Source organism: Aythya ferina (genome assembly GCF_964211825.1).
Source record: "Aythya ferina genome assembly, chromosome: 1".
Lineage (NCBI taxonomy): Eukaryota > Metazoa > Chordata > Aves > Anseriformes > Anatidae > Aythya > Aythya ferina.
Window position 1 is genome coordinate 33,565,798 of NC_140296.1, and position 17,722 is coordinate 33,583,519.

Genomic DNA, 17,722 nt, shown 5'->3' on the forward strand with positions numbered 1-17,722 from the left:
AAGGAAAGGAAAGGAAAGGAAAGGAAAGGAAAGGAAAGGAAAGGAAAGGAAAGGAAAGGAAAGGAAAGGAAAGGAAAGGAAAGCACAAACACTATAAAAAAGAAAACACAGACATAAGACTCAATCAAACAGAAAAGGAAGACTGTGAGGAAAGTTTAAGAGTTGCAGACTAGTACACAAGTACTTTTATCCTATTTTCCCGCAGCTGTTCCCATTCTTTTCTCATAAGCTCCTGTCAGTTTGCTCTGCATTATGGCTGTAGGATTATAAATGGAAGTACGGTATTATTTGAAGATAGGGAGCCAAGTGGAGAGTAGAGGGCATCCAATAAACTGGAAATTATGATAGATCTTGCTGAGTGCCAAATGGCATGTACGTAAGTTAGCAGTGCTGAAGCAGTTCTGGCAGTAGGAGAAACTTGGCAGAGATGAGTCAGAGAAAGGGCAGTTTTTTATGGGAAGGCCAAGAGAAACCAGGTACACAATGGAGCACTTAACGATGAGCTGCAAAATATGGAAGAAGGTTAGCAGAAGTGGCAACTTTCATCTGGTATTTACCAGGAAGATGCATATACCTCCTATTGTAACCCATAGCAATACTAAATCCAGCTGCTGAACGGTCACCAGTGGTGTTCTCCAGGGGTTGGTGTTGGGGCCCATCCTCTTTAATATCTTTACTGATGATTTGGAAGAGAGAATTGAGTGCATCCTCAGTAAGTCTGCAGATGACACCAAGTTGGGCAGAACAGTCGATCTGCTAGAGAGTGGGAAGGCCCTGCAGAGGGACCTGGACAGGTTGGATCAATAGACAGCGACCAATAGGAGGTTCAACATGGTTAAGTGCCAGGTGCTTCACTTTGGCTATGACAACCCCATGCAGTGCTAATGATCTGGAGGACAGTGGCTAATAAGATGTGCAGAGGAAAAGGATCTGGGGGTGTTGTTTGATGCTCACCTGAACATTGGCCAGCAGTGTGCCCAGGTGGCCAAGAAGGCCAATGGCATTGTGGCTTGTATCAGGAATAGTGTAGCCAGCAGGACTAGGGAGGTGATCATCCCTCTGTACTCAGCTCTGGTGAAGCTGCACCTCAAGTGCTGTGTTCAGTTTGGGGTCCTTCTCTACAAGAAGGACTTCTAGGCCCTGGAGCATGTCCAGAGAAGAGCTACAAAGCTGGTGAAGGGCCTGGAACACAAGTCCTATGGGCAGTGGCTGAAGGAACTGGGGTTGTTTAGTCTGGAGAAGAGGAGGCTCAGGGGAGATGTTATTGCTCTCTACAGCTACCTGAAAGGAAGGTGTGGGGAGCTGGGGGTTGGCCTCTTCTCACAGGTAACTAGTGACAGGACTAGAGCGAATGGCCTCAAGTTGTGCCAGGGGTAGTTCATGTTGGAAATTAGGAGAAATTTCTTCTCAGAAAGAGCAGGCAGGCACTGGGACAGGTTTCCCAGGGAGGTGGTGGAGTCACCATCCCTGGGGGTGCTTAAGGAAAGGTTGGACATGGTGCTTAGGGACATGGTTTAGTGGGTGACATTGGTATGGGGGGGATGGTTGGACCAGGTGACCTTGGAGGTTTTATCCAACCTTAATGATTCTATGGTTCTATGATTTTAATAATATTTGCTATCGGTTATTTTCTCAAAAGATTTTAAGTCTTCAAGGAATGTCTTTGGGAAAGAATAAATAAATAAATAAATAAGAACAAAACTAAACTAAACACAGAAAATTCTTCAACCACTAAAAAAGGGCTCTGGTATTTGACCCTCAGTCAGCCAGTAAATCTTCAGTCTTTTAGGAAATTTAAGGCACTTCCAGGATGTGGTTCATCTCACTCTAAAATAGAATCAGAAATACAGATGATAAATGGCACTCTGTTGGTGCCTATTTCTCTTCTTTGGCTATGAAAGGACAGCTGACAGTGACCTTGATAGTAAACTTTAGACCTCTACAGTGAGATTTATCCCACCCAATGAGATTCACAACTTGCCTATAAGAAATGCAATCTTGTCTGTGCTGCGTTCACACTTTTTTAATGAATCAACCAGGTATTCAAACCTCTGTATTAAACATTATCCTCAATATGACACTGACAATAAGAAAAGTAAGGGCTTGAAGTGGAGGAATTGGATCTTATTCCTCCTGCGGATTGGCCTTGTGATTTATGGGACCACATGAAGAAAAAATATATGTAACATCATATTAACCTGTAGTGAAAGCATCTACTTGAAAAGAGAGCTGTAGCCCGTTGCAAGCAGAGCTCAAGAATTTACATTAAAAACTTACATTTGTATAGAACACAAATGGTCAGTAGTCACTCTGTCTTAAGATAGCCTTAATGTTTGCTTTTTTTGTGTGTGTTTGTGGTTCTTTGCATTTATTTACTTATATATTTATTTATTTTTATTTTGTTAGCAATTTTTAAAATCTGTACTGTAAAACCATAAAGTATCTTGGTGAATGTCTCAGTGTGCTGGCACTCACTGTACAATATTTACCATAGAATCATAGAATCACTAAGGTTGGAAAAAACCTCCAGGCCCCAACACCAACCCCTAGGGAACACCACTGTTGGTCAGCTGGATTTTACTTTATTCACCACCACTTTCCAGCCAGTTTTTAATCCAGCAATGAGTGTACCTGTCCAAGCCATGGGATGCCAGCTTCTTCAGGAGAATACTGTGGGATTTTCTTACATTTTCTTTCATGTAAAAATCTCAGAATTGTCTGAAGCTGCAACTTTTCAGCACCATAAGATGTAGTTCAGAGTTCACTTGTTCTTATCTATTCATTCTGCAGATAAGAAATCTATACCCTGAGTTTTGTTGTCTTAAAATTTTGTCATAGCAATGGGATGGGGAAGCTCTGGTCCTCAGTTTCACTGTGGATTAACTTGTAACATGATTTAACTTGAGCAGGTTTAACAAATTAATCAAAAATAACAACAAGACTGCTGTCATGCCTATAGAATGCAATGATGACTAGTTTCTTCCATGAAATTTAGAGTATGGAATACTCCATTTGCTGCTTGTAGGCAAAATCTATCCTGTATTTTATTTTGATATATTTTAGTTTAGATGTTGAATTTAGTGATATGGTTTAGTGGAGGACTTGTTAGTGTTATATCAGAGGTTGGACTCGATGATCTTGAGGTCTCTTTCAACCTAGACAATTCTGTGATTCTGTGATTCTGTGCGAATAAGTTTCTGTGGTTCATTTAGCAGCAAATATAAATTAAAGAATTTCAATTTAAAGAAGGTGACATTACAGAATATCTGATGTGTCCTTTACTGACAGTAGTTATGTACTTTTGTGTTTCCCGTAAAGCATGTGGACATAACTTATTCTGACTGTGAAAGAGAAGAGTTTTTTCTAAGTATCTTTTTTCATTAAATGAGGATAAAGCAAAATCTGATTTGATTTGATTTTTTTTTTTTTTCCCTAGGGAAAAAATTCCTAAATTACAAATATCTCCTAGAATTGTCACTATTTTCTAGAAACTGTTAGATCTATAAATCCACCCTTCCTCTGTGAGCCTTTAGAGTGAGCTTTTTGGGTAGACTAAAATGTTAATTTTCAGCAAATAGGGCATGATATTTGCATTTCATCTCTACTACTCAAAGTTACAGAAAGAATTATTCTTGTGTTAAGCATTGTTACTCCCAGATTTTCTGTGGTGGTGTTTTGCTTCCGCCATTTGTTCTGACACATGATCTTCCTTGAAGATACAATAAGGAGCATAATACAAGGATAGGGCTATAGTACCTAAGTGCCTTATTTTTTTTTTTTTTTTTTTTTTAATCCACATTATCTAATGCCTCTAGGTAATAAAGTAGATAAACCAATATAAAGATAAATCAATAGAATGAAATTGGAAAGTATCATCATTAACTCGACCAACAGACTTCCTTGATATGTAAATGCTCAGCACAAATCTATGAGCCATTTATGCTTTTACTGGCATGCCCTTTCAATCAGTGTTCAGCTGTCTCAGTATTGTGAAATTCATCTCTGGTTTGTCCATGTTTCTGCTGTATTTCCACTGAAGTGCTAACCTTCCTTTGACAGCTTTGATACTACAAACAGTGATTCTGAGTTCTGCCAAAGCAGTAAGTTACATGAATGTCAACAAATAAAGTGCTATGGAAAAATAAATAAATAAAATAATAAGTATCAACTAAACAACAGCAAAAAAAAATCAAAGACAAAGTAAAAAACAACCTCTTCCAATATTAAGCATGGTACTACAGATGGAGCTGCTAACTATGCTAGTCTCACATTGACGCTTGGAGTCGGAAGCAGTTTAAAAAGATTTTCAGACAGTTCTATCAAGAGATAAAATGGAATGTGTAAGTTTTTATGTTGGACAATTCCAATTTGAAGTGAGGAAATACATTCAGGAAAATGCAAACATAAGACAAAATCTGTGCAATTAGGATCATACCCTTGAAGTCTTACTTTAAGACTTCTTTTCATGCTTATCTTCCAATATTTGCTCTGCATGCATAGTTATCTTTAATGTAAATTTCCAGGCCCTGAGTGCTGTAATGGATCTTTCTGGTATTGACTCCCCTCCACCTGGGCTTCCCTTCAACCCCTGACCACTGGCCCAGGAGCCACATTCTCCTCCAAACCCTGACCATTTCCCAGGAGCCATCCTGGTGGACAAAGGGCTCAACATGAGCCAGCAGTACATGTTTGCAGCCCAGAAGGACAACTGTATCCCCAGCTGCATCAGCAGAGAAATGGCCAACAGGTCAAGGGAGGTGATTTTTCCCCCTCTGCTCTTCTCCTATGAGGCCCTACCTGGAGCACTGTAGGGTCTGGGGCCCCCAACAGAAGAAGGTTGTGGACCTGTTAGAGCAGGTCCAGAGGAAGGCTACATAGATGATCAAGGGGCTGGAGCACCTCTCCTATAAAGAAAGGCTGAAAGAGCTGGGGATGTTCAGCTTACAGAGGAGAAGGCTCTAGGGTGATCTCATTGCAGCCTTTCAGTACTTAAAGGGGTCTTATAAAAAGGATGGAGAATGACTCTTTACACAGGTAGATAATGATAGGACAAGGGGGAATGGTTTTAAACTAAAAGAGGAGAGATTTAGACTAGACATTAGGAAGAAATTCTTCACTGTAAGGGTTGTGAGGCACTGACACAGGTTGCCCAGAGAAGCTGTTGATGCCCCATCCCTGGAGGTGTTCAAGGACAGGCTGGATGGGGCCTTGGCCAACCTGATCTAGTGGGTGGCATCCCTGCCTATGTTAGGGGGATTGGAACTAGATGATCTTTAAGGTCCCTTCCAACCCTACCCATTCTATAATTCTATGATTTCAGCTTTAGCCCAAGTCCATGATTCCCTGCCTCAGTGATGCCATAAGACTGGGAATCATTCCCAGTCATGGGCTCTGCTGAGCTGGGACCAGCCCATGGGCTGATCTCAACTTTACATTCATAAGAGCTCCTTGGGATTTCTTGTTGGAGTTCCATGATTTCACAGAATCACAGAATTTCTAGGTTGGAAGAGACCTCAAGATCATCGAGTCCAACCTCTACCTAACGCTAGCAGTCCCCACTATTTATTGCCTTCATTCTAAATTCACAACACAGATGTAGGAAAAGGACACTATTATGATGAGGTTTTGGCTTTTTAACATCAGTGGATTATTTAAACTCTTTCTGAAATAAATAGGTTCATTGATATCAAGTTTCAGATTTGTTCCATCTGGTTTTAGACAATAAACTGCAGAATCTAAGCAAGGAACATTGATATGTATTCACTTTGACTTCAAGTAAATGCTGTGTGCTTAGTTCTTGGTGGTTCAAGATCTTAGATCTGTTTTCACAGTATTTTAAGACTTAATTCTGATGTTGGTCAGAGATCCCAATACAAGCTGGTGTTTATCTGAGAACGTTCAGCACACGTGAATGAATTTTGACTGAAAGATGGAAGAGACTAAATGGGCATTCAGCTTCAGCAGCTCTTCAGACAGAACATCAATATAATGATTATTTAATTTCTTTTTAATCTGTAACTAGAGGCAAAAATATTAATAATGAGTGAAACTGGAATGTGGCAATAACATTATAGCTATACTCCAATTCAGAAACACAAAACACTACTGACATGAGGAGATGTACACCCTTGCCATCTCTGTCACAGTTTAAACCCAAACGACAGTGTGAAGGATAAATAGACTTGGATACCAAAACATTTAATTACAGATGTATATAGTTTTATGAATTGCATGACTTTCTTCCACTGTGGAAACCACAAGATCACTCCTTACCCTGTCAGCTCTCACAGACCTGATAAGGACAGGTGTTGAAATGCCACTGTGATCGTAAGGCTTAATTGCAGTAGCCTGAAGGCCTTATCTTGTTCCCCTGGCCACATACTCAGCAAGCCCTTGGTGCTCCCCCCCTACACACTTATTTAATATATTTAAATATTTATACTTATTTAATATATTTAAATATTTAAAATATCTGTGATGGAATCTATCCCCTTCCCTTTGTCAAGTCATGTGGTGGTTTTACCGTGCTGGGCAGCTAAACCCCACAACCGCTCTCTCACTCCCCCTCCTTTAGATGAGGAGGGGGAGAAGTAAAGCAAAGAACAACTCACGGGTTGAGATAAGGATAATTTAATTAAAGGGAAATAATTATAATAATTAAATAAAGACTACCATGAACTAAACAATTTAACTAAGGGGAAATAAAAAGGGAAAGGGGAAAAGGGAGGGGAAAAGGAAAAATAAAAAGAAGGGAGGAAAACAAACAAACAAAATAAATGAAGGCTATATGGAAGTGCAGAGGAAAGAAATTACTCTCTACTTCCCACAAATGAGCGATGATTGACCACGTCCTTGAAGCAAGGCCTCAACGCACGCAGCCGGTGTTCGAGAGGAGGACCGACGTCTTCTCAACGAGAGCCCACCCCTCCCCTCTTCTTCCTGTTTCCACCTTTTATTGCTGAGTGTGACATCACATGGTATGGAATATCCCTTTGGTTGGTTTAGGTCAGCTGCCATAGTGATGTTTCTCTCCTCACTTTTTTGCCCACCCCCTAGGAGGGTTAGAGAAAGGCCCAATGCTGTGCCACTGCTGCTCAGCAGTAGACAAAACGCTGGTGGGATAACACTGCTGTTCCAGCTACAAGTACAGAGTACAGCACTGTATGGGCTGCTGCCGGGAAAGTTAACATTCCAGCTAGACCCAGTACAAGTCAAAAACCCCCCTTATCCCTGGAAAAGGAGAAGGAGAAGAAAGACCAGATGTTTCTGGCCCAGTGCTTCAGGTTCCATTCAGGAGAACATACCTTAGTGATCTTAGAGATCAGGGATGCCATCTTTTTCACTTGGCAGACAATTCCACTTTGGGGTAAGTCCTTGCTGTGCTCTCTGTACCTTTCTGCTCTGTGTCACAGCTGTTGTGGGCAATTCTCAGTGCTTCTCTTAACATGTTACCGTTTTCTAATACGTGCATTTTCAATTTTTATACTTTTTCTACTAAAATCTTGTGTGCAAAGGCACAACACCATGCTAAGGTTGAACTGTTTTTTTCCTGTTCCCTTATACAGGTTGAATACTTCCTGAAGTTGGTATTCCAGTACTCTAGGATTCTCTACCCTCAGCTTCCAACAGGTACGTGCATTCATCAATAATTCAATAAAATCATCATTTTAAGGGGTACTCTTCATCCTTTCATGCAGAAACCACATAGTCTTTCTTGTTCCTTTTTCAACAGTTAGCTGTGATTCATGTAATCATTATCCCACTGTTGACACCAACGGACAGCTCAGAGACTTGGATACCAAAACACTTGAACCACAGTTATATGCATAGTTTTAGAAACTATGTGAGTTCCCTGTCCTGTGAGGCAAGTGCCACAATCCAGAAGAAAGTTTGGAGGTGGTCAGTGTTGCAGTCCCAGCCATACAGTGAATGGTCCTTGGGCTGGAACATCAAGTCCCTGGACTTCTTAACTCATTCTCTGTTTGTTTGCCATCATTGGTAGGATTGGGTAGAGAATACATGATTCTTGATTGACCTCGTCATGTTCCTGTGGTGCCTAAAACTTGGCTGTTTCCATCAGTTGCTCTCACAATCTGCCTCTCCTTGCCCTGGGAAAGTTTTCCAAGCAGTCAGAACTTTCACAGTGATTGACAGGCTGTTCATCCTGGAGGTGTTCCTCCATTCATAAACTACATGTAGATTACTTCCTTATTCTACAGAGTTAACTTAATTGCTGACACTGTTGTCAACCAGGACTAACCCATGCCAGCTGCTAAACCGCATGGTGTTACAACTCAAACATTTAGAACTATTATATACTCAATAAATGTGCTTTTCCAGTTGCAAGTTATTGTAATGGCTTATTTATCCTACTATTAAAGAATTAACACTGCAACTCTTGCATGAATTTTTTTAACTACTGTTTTCAGTCTTTGAAATTATTATGTCTTTTTTTTTTTTCCTACTGAATTCATCATCCATCACTGCCATATGTATCTTCTCCAGTTTCTAAAACCAGCTTCTGAGTAAGTTGAATATACATTTTTTTTTATACATTTGTCACTGTACGAAACTTTTTAGCATGTTAAAATATAATTTGGTCCTTTCAAGTCACCACCTAGGAAAACTGGACTGAAGCAGAACAGGTTTCATTAGTGTCAAAGTTCCACCTTGATGAGCTTCATGAAATGAGAAAAATTTCTGAATCATATGAAGAGATTTAATGGAGTGGAAACTACACAGAGGTAATTACAAGGTAATATACACAATTACATTTGCATTTTTTTATTTTACACAATTTACTGAATAGAAAATCTGCAGTAGAACACTGAACCATTTAAACAGTTAGATTCATGGAGGATTTAGGAAGGAAAGAGACTGCCAGGGACCAGATTAGTCCCATTTATTTTAGTCACCTCTTTGAGACACTGCAATTAGTGAAAGATCTGTTTAAGGTTTTAAACAAACTTTGACTTAAGAAAGTAATTCAGCCCAGATCTCGGAACGCTGCTCTCAAAAAAATATATATATACATATAAAATAAAATTAAAATGTTCTTTTGTCTTCTTAAAAAAAAAATAAAAAAATAGTGTAAACCACAGCAGACTTGTCAAATCTGTCAGGACTCAAACTTATATAGGTCTAGATCCTTACTACCTAGCCATGTAGATATTGCTATGGATAACAATCTGCCCAAAGTATGGTGAGCCAAGCAACTTGTATTTCTCAGACACTTCTGTAAGAGTTAATCTAATAGGATACAGCATAGGTTTGAGCACTGACATGCAGTCACCTATTCCACAGAATTGATAGCACAGTCTGTAGTAAGTCATTGTTCAGGCCAGCTACCTTTCTCCCAGAAAAATCTTGAGTCAAGAATCATTCTCAGTAGCAGTTTGAACATAGCTGGTCTATTTAGGAGGGTAAGAGAGAAAAGAAAACTGCTATGCTGTGCCATTAACTTGAGGCCCAGAGAGTCCCAGGATTTACTGATAGAGTTTGCATTTGTATTTTTATAGACTTTTTGGAGACAGATTTCTCTCTCTCTCTTTTCCCCTGAAATTATTAAAATTATTTAAAACTTTTATTAAAACTATCATGAGACAAATTGTGTAGTTATCACTGGGTCTTACCTGCTACTTGATTTCAGCAGTATATGTGGCTGTGTTAGGCTTCTGATAATTATGTTCTTTTTAAGAAATTAGAAGACTAACTTCCCCATTCTTGTTCAGCAGAAACAGAACTTATTTCTACTTGAATAAGAATTACATTAAGGAAATATGGACCAATGTATGCTCAAACAGACAAATAAGAACTGTTGTCGTTTAACCTGGCAGGCAGCTAAGTACCATATAGAGATTCATTCACTCCCCCACAGAGTGATGGAGATAATCAGAAAAAAGGTAAAATTCATGAACTGACAAAAAGACAGTTTAATAGGAAGAAAAGGAAGGAAAATTATTAATAATTATATATATATATATATTCAAAAAAAAACCAAACACAATACATTGTTCACCACCTGTCAACTGATGGCCAGCCAGTGCTCAAGCAGTGGCTACCCCCACCCCCAACTCTCACCCCCACCTACCATCCCTGGTTTTGTTATTCTGCATAATGTCATCTGTTACGGAACATTCCTTTGGCCAGTTTGGGCCAGCCGTCCTGGTTGTGTCCTGTCCCAGGTTCTTGTGCAACCACAGCTTCCTCGCTAGCAGGGCAGTATGGAAGCTAAAAAGTCCTTGTCTCTGTGTAAGCACTGCTCAGCAACAACTAAACATCAATGTACTGTCAATATCATTTTTCTCCAAAACACAGCAACATACCATCCACCATGAAGAAAATTAACTTTATCTTACCCAAAACTATCTGTTCCATTATCTATTCCATTTGCATTAGAGTACAAAGTTTATTTTCTATGAACTTCACTAACAGAAATAAACAAACAAACTTGTTTGTTTGTGTGAATATTAATAGCATAATTAAATAATACAGTATTCAAATTCTTCTTCCATAAACAACAGCAAGAATAAAATCAATTCTACCTAAACACTCTGAGGCACTGTATAACCTGTCTTTTTTATTTCTTTCTTTCTTGCTCACTCTTTCTCCTTTTCTCCCATTCTCCTTTTCTCCTTCTCTTCAGTTTTACCTCTTTTTCCTCCTCTTTACCATTATTTCTCTTTACTTCTCTCTCCCCCTACCCTGCTTATCTCTCACTTTTTTTTGCTCTTTCTTTCTGTCATTGTCATTTTACCTTCTACATATCTGCCCTTCCTGGTGGTTCTCTGAATTAGTTTAAAGCCAAAAATATGCATTTTGTTTTTATTTCACCTAGGACTTCTGTAGTGGGTTTACGTGGCAAGGTTTTGGTAGCAGGGGGCCATAGGGGTGGCTTCTCTGAGAAGGATCTAGAAGCTGCCCCATGTTTGGTAAGGGCCCCGCTGCTGACCAGAGCCAAGCCAATAAGCAATGTTGTTTTGCGCCTCTGAAAAAAAACAACGCTGTGCCACACAGCAGCTGTGAGAGTGAGAGGAGTGAGGAAAAACCTTGCAGATGCCAAGGTCAGGAGGGGGAGAGGTGCTCCAGGCGCTGGAGCAGAAGTCCCCTGTTGGTTGTGGTGAGGACCATGGTGAAGCAGGATGTCCCCCTGCAGCCCATGGAGTACCACGGTGGAGCAGGGTTCCACGCTGCAGCCCGTGGAGGAGATCACAGTGGAGCAGGTGGACCTGCATTGATGGAGGCCGCGGCCTGTGGAAGACCCCTGCCACAGCAGATTCCAGGCCAGACCTGTAGCCGATGGAGAGGAGACCACGCAGGAGCAGGTGACCTGTCAGGAGCTGCTGCCCGTGGGGGAGCCAGGTTGCAGCAGTTTTCTCCTGAGGGATGGACCCCGTGGTACGGACCCATATCTGGAGCAGTTCTGGAAGAGCTGCTGCCTGTGGGAAGCCCATGCCAGATCAGTTCATCAAGGACTGCATCCCGTGGGAGGGACCTCACAGCACAGGGGACAAGGGTGACTGAGAAGGAGCGGCAGAGAAGAAGCACTGTAGACTGACCATAACCCCCATTCCCCCATTCCCCTGCGCGCTCGGGGGGAGGAGGTGGAAGAGGATGGATGGGGAGGGGAAGGTGCTTTTGGTTTCTTTCCTTTGTTTCTCACTTCTCTAGCTTGTTAGTAATAGGCAATAAATCTTGCTATCTCCCTATGCTGAGTCTGTTTTGCCCATCACAATAATTACTGCATGATCTCCCTGTCCTTATTTCAACCCTTGAGCCCTTTTCATCATATTTTCTCCCCATTCCTCTTTGAGAAGGGGGAGTAAGAGAGCCGTTGTGGTGGAGCTCGGCCGCCCACCCAAGTAAAACCACCACAACTTCCTCCAACATGGTCATTTTCATTTTCTACTGACACAAAACATGGATGTGTGCTCTGTACCCAGGTGAAAATGGTCTTGGAATACAAATTTATGCATGCAAACAGAGATGTGAATGTTATTGTGAGGACGAACATATTTTCAGTTAAAATTGACATAAGATGTGGGTATTGTTGTACAGTGACTGACTCCTAACCTGCAGACAAGGAGGTAAATTGTTGATATGCAATATACTAATAAAGTTCAGACTGACAATTACCGAGTTCTTAATTTCACCTATAATGATAAGAAAATATGTCCCAGATGAGAATTTTGCAGGTTAACACATGACAAACGTAGTCATGTATCTTGTACTGATCATTGTTTCCAGTAAAGTTCTTACTCTCACAATATACTATTAAGTTGTAAATTACCACCAAGCTGTAGTTTCTTATTTTTAAACTGCAGGATGATTTTGTATTAAAATACGGAAATATATCTCTGGGGAAATGTGGATCATTTTACTAAAGGAACTTTAATTAATTTACTTAGATTTCATACCCACTCTTTTACTCTGGGAACCCTTGACATAACTTAAAATGCAAATATTAAAAAAAATATATCCCTTTATTATTATGGAGTTACAGACTTTTCAAAGTGTGCTACATTTATATTACCCCCAAAAGACAAGCCATACAAATCAGAATGGTAACAGTTCTCATTTTGGAATAGATTAAAATCCTTTTCTTTCTTCAAACACTGCAAAGATACACTGAGTTTTAGAATTTCACCCTAAAGACACTTAAGATGAACTATCTATAATGAAGAAGGGAAAGACAAATAATATAAGCAGAAATAATACCTCAGTTTCCTGTAGTAATATCACATACAGAGATGGGATGCTGCATTTGTGTTCAAGTCCCACTGATGGAGAATCTCAAAGGTTCTTATCCTGGTCTGTCCTCAAGAATGGTCTGCCTAATGTGAGGAAGTGAAATGAGAATATAACAAAAAAGAGATTTCATTTTGTCACATATTAATAAATTAGTTTTTGTTTGTTTGTTTGTTTGGTTGGTTGGTTGGTTGTTTTTTTTTTTTTTGGAACCATGTATCTTGAAGTTCTTTACTTAGGATAGGTTTCACTTCAGTTGATTTACTACACCTGAAAATCAGGCCTAAGTCTTAGGCAATCACTTCCCTTTGTAATCAATAATGAGAAATAAGCACATCTGGGGAGCAATTTATCTACTTTATCTCACAAATCAGTCTTAAGATGGGAAGGAGCAATCCTCAATATAATTGTTCATTTGCAGTGGAGGAAAAAAAAAAAAAAAAAAAAAAGTTTATTCAGACTTAATTAGACTTTAAATTAGACTCTAATTCAGAATTCTTTAAATTAGAGTTGAAAGTACCTATGGATTACACTAGTGACCATGACACCCAAATACATATAGCTATGATCTTTGTATGAAAGGTACTGATGTTTCCTACCTTCATTCATCAGTTCAAAAGCAGTTTCCCTAAACTATTATTTAAATTCACTGGATACAAAAATAAGTTATTGCTTGCTAAGCTCAACACTTCAGATGAAAGTTTTTGGGTCTCCAGTCAAAAAAAAAAAAAAAAAAGAAAAAAGAAAATACATTAAATACATTGCTTTTCTTTGTTACCTAAATTACTTGATACCTAAATTATTTCTGAATAGAAGGGATACATTCCTATGAAAGCAAGTACTACTTATGTGTCTGTAAATCCCACAACTTTTTACCAGTTTCAACTGACTGACCAAATGGTCTTCAGGGATGAATGGAAGATGTAACACCAGTGATTATTCTATCAAGCTTAAGTTTCACAAATAATTGGAATAGATTGTGAGGGTGCATTTGAAAGAGCTTTGCTTACAGATTTACAGAAAACCTGGTGCAAATTTAAAAGGAATATGCAACTGTTTAAATAAAATCAATAGTACATAAAGATGAACATATGTATGGAAATAGTTTTTTTTTTTTTTTTCTTAATAAATATAATAAACATTTTTAGAATGTTTGATGATGTATAGAATGATTTCACATTCGCAAGACCTGGTCTTCATGGCGGCCTTCCACCACACTCATATTTGTTGGAGGGACAGCATAGGTTCATCAGTGATAAAGAGAAGTCTAGGGAAATTGTGGACTCTCTCCAGAAGGAAACAAAAGACCCAGTTACCCACTAGACCATGTTGCCCAGGGCCTTGGCCAACCTGTCCTTGAAAACCTCCAGGGAGGGATTCTCCACAACTTCTTTTGGCATCCTGTTCCAGTGCCTCACCAACCTCTGAGTAAAGAATTTCCTTCTAACCTCTAATCTAAATCTTCCCGCTTTTAGTTTAAAACCATTCCCCTTTGTTCTATCATTACCTACCCAGGTAAAAATAAAATAAAATAAAATAAAATAAAATAAAATAAAATAAAATAAAATAAAATAAAATAAAATAAAATAAAATAAAAAATAAAATAAATAATAATAATAATAATTCTCCATCTCCATTATAAGCCCACTTTAAGTATTGAAAAGCTGCAGTAGGATCACCCTAGAGCCATATCTTCAGGTTGAACATGATCAGTTGTCTCATCCTTTCTTTATAGAAGAGGTGCTCCAGCCTTCTGATCATCTTTGTGACCCTTCTCTGAACCCATTGTAACAGATCTACATCATTCTTGTGCTGGGGGCCCCAGACCCAGATGCAGCACTCCAGCTGGGGCCTCATAATGGCAGTGCAGAGGGGTAAGGTCCCTTGACCTACTGGCTGCTGATGCAGCCCCAGTTGCAGTTGTCCTTCTGGGCTGCAAGTGTGCACTGCTGGCTCATGTCAAAATTTTTTTCCAACAGAACCCCCCAAACTCTTCTCTGCAGGGCTGCTCTCAGTGAGTTATTCTCTCAGCCTGTATTCATGTGTGGGATTGACACAACCCAGGTACAGCATCTTGTACTTGGACTTGGTGAACCTTTATCAAGGAATATGGTGATAGGAGAACAAATAATGGTTTTAAACTAAAAGAAGGTAGATTTATATTAGATATAAGGAAGAAATTCTTTACTATGCAGGTGGTGAGGCACTGGAACATGTTGCCAAGAAAAGTTGTGGATGCCCCATCCTTGGAAGTGCTTAAAGCCAGGCTGGATGTAGCTTTGAGCAACCTGGTCTAGTGGAAAGTTTCCCTGCCCATGGCAGGGGGATTGGAAATATATGACTTCTAACGTTCCTTATAACCCAAACCATTCTGTTTCTATGATTTTCCACTGTCTTACACTTTAAATAGTTTTACAGTTTACAAGGATTAAGACTTTATAGTCATTTGCTATAGGGAAAGGGACTTAACACCTGCTATTGCAGCATTCATCTGACACAAGATGGAATTATTCGATCATGTTCAATGAGTGGAAAGTCAGCCAGCTGGTTAATAAGCCATAAAGTGTACGCCCAAAATCGGGAAAAATACTTCATTAATCTAGTAACCTGAATTTCATAAAATGATCTGAATACCTAAAGAGATTTCTCTAAAAGGCAAGAGTTAATTTTGTGTTTGGTCCAGCCATTCATGTTCTCATTTGATCTTATGTAGTTTATTAAAATTAGTAAGTGAAAAAAAAATAAATTAAATAATCCTATTAATTTGTTTCCTTTTTCATTAAATATCTACTGTTAACTCAATTTATTTTGATGTACCTATCTACTGTCTCACAACATTTACTTTTCCTCTTAACAAATAAATTAGAACAATTAATACAAACACCAATAAAAAAGAACATCAACAACAAAAAATCTTACTTCATAGACAGTTTATAATCCTATCACAAATATGACCTTACAGGTGAGCACAGCCTCTATTGCAACAGTTATCCTTGTAGAATTCATGTATATAAAGCAGTTCTCAACATCATCATCAGTCTAGACATAGCTCAGTGCAACAACCAGGCTGTTCAAAATGATTTCATCCCATGGAAGTCATCTTCTAACATGGATAACTGAAAAAACAGATACGCAAATAGAATTTGCAGTAGGATTCTTCAGAGTGATCAGCTCTAACACAGGCAGGGATTTTCTGAGGTTGGAGAATCATTAAAACACTACTTTTTCAGACTCTTAGCTTATTGTAAAGAAGAATGTAGTGGGAGAAGACAAAAATGCCCGCTAGAGTATAATTTTTTGTAGTAGTCTATATTGCTCCGTAGACTTAACAGAAGCATTGAATACTCAAAGGGACAGTATTATTATTATTATTATTATTATTATTATTATTATTATTATTATTATTATTATTGATGGATGCATATCCTATGGATTTGCAATCCATTTGTAATCCACTGGAACCCATTTGCAATGGATTTTGATGGATTTTGATTTCACCTATGTTTAATAGAAAATATTCAAAATTTGAGATTGAGTTTCTTTCAGTTTTATTGCTACTAGTCAACCTACTCATGTATTAAAACAGTTGCCTGGTTTGAATACAGAATCTTCTTTAATAGAAAGGTTTGTGTTAGCACTAGAACACATCACTATTTTCTAAAAAGAATACTGATTCTTTAATGTCCTTCTTTGTATAGGGTAATATGATATTTGTCTTATCTGAACTAGCAAAATTAGTATAAAAAAATACAATGCACTGTCAATACTATAAGAAGTTATGATTCTTAAAAAAAATAATAATTAAAACAAACAAACAAACAAACAAAAAACATGCCAGCAGCCTATCTTCAAGCTCATCAAATCAAATCATCACTATTTCATTATCCAGTTTAAAACCTGGAAAATATTTCATGACCATATTTGTTTCTTTAATTTAAAGGCTTTTTTTTTTTTTTTTTTTCTTTTGGCAACCAGTCACTTTTCAGGGAACTGGTAACTATGCATCATTTAGAACTCTCCCCTACAAATATATGACTTCGGGTACTGAACTGTGAAAGTTCCATGTGTTAGAATGACTTGGCACCCACAGAGTCTAATGCTGGTTCAAGAACAACTGCAATATTTATACAGTGCTATTCATACAGGGTGTCTCACAGTGCTTTATAATGGGAAATAAAGTAACAGAAGAAAGAGGCTAAACACTCCAACAAGAGCCCATCTGAAAAGTATTGGATTTCAATCTATCCATAGCAAGAGACAGAGCCTCAGATTCTTTGATGATGAAAGACTTTGATTCTGGAAGTGTGGAGGTGTATAATGGGGAAGAAAAATTACTTCCCCTCAATTGACTTTAAAACTGAAAAGTTGAACATTCCACAGACTGTGCTCTGCAGGAGCTTAGAATGACAATGGGGGAATTATGAATTCACAGATATGGAAACAATACAAGAATCTTAGATAATAGAGGGGAAAAGATAAATATGCTTCAGGTAACCATTGTGGAAACTCCAGTTCTGGACAAATATGAAGAACATTTTCAGTCTAAGTTAAAGTCTTTGTGATACTAATTTGTATTCAGGGGAAACTACACACTGATTTTCTTAAAAGTCTAGAAAAATAGAGAAAGAAAATTTTCTTAATATCACTCAGTCTGATATTTTAAAACTGAATGGCAAAGACGAGAAGGAGAGGGGAGCGGGGAGGGGAGGGGAGGTGGAGGGGAGAGGAGGAGAGGGAAGGGGAGGGGAGGGGAGGTGGAGGGGAGAGGAGAGGAGGGGAGAGGAGAGGAGAGGAGAGGAGAGGAGAGGAGAGGAGAGGAGAGGAGAGGAGAGGAGAGGAGAGGAGAGGAGAGGAGAGGAGAGGAGAGGAGAGGAGAGGAGAGGAGAGGAGAGGAGAGGAGAGGAGAGGAGAGGAGAGGAGAGGAGAGGAGAGGAACATATTTTGGAAGGTATTTAAGGAGGACTTTCATGACAGA

The 17,722-nt window shown here is 38.9% G+C and overlaps 1 long non-coding RNA gene across 2 annotated transcripts; it reads left to right on the plus strand.

The window, feature by feature from the left end:
- The first annotated feature begins 7,061 nt into the window (after window positions 1-7,061).
- On the plus strand, window positions 7,062-12,325 carry LOC311430257. 2 transcript variants are annotated; one of them, XR_014688642.1, is made up of 4 exons: window positions 7,064-7,366; window positions 7,566-7,629; window positions 8,506-8,525; window positions 8,611-12,325. It is a non-coding gene; the product is annotated as an uncharacterized lncRNA (long non-coding RNA). The 2 variants fall into 2 exon arrangements; XR_014688641.1 differs by lacking the exons at window positions 8,506-8,525; window positions 8,611-12,325 and adding an exon at window positions 7,733-8,346 and having other exon boundaries at window positions 7,062-7,366.
- Window positions 12,326-17,722: the final 5,397 nt, after the last annotated feature.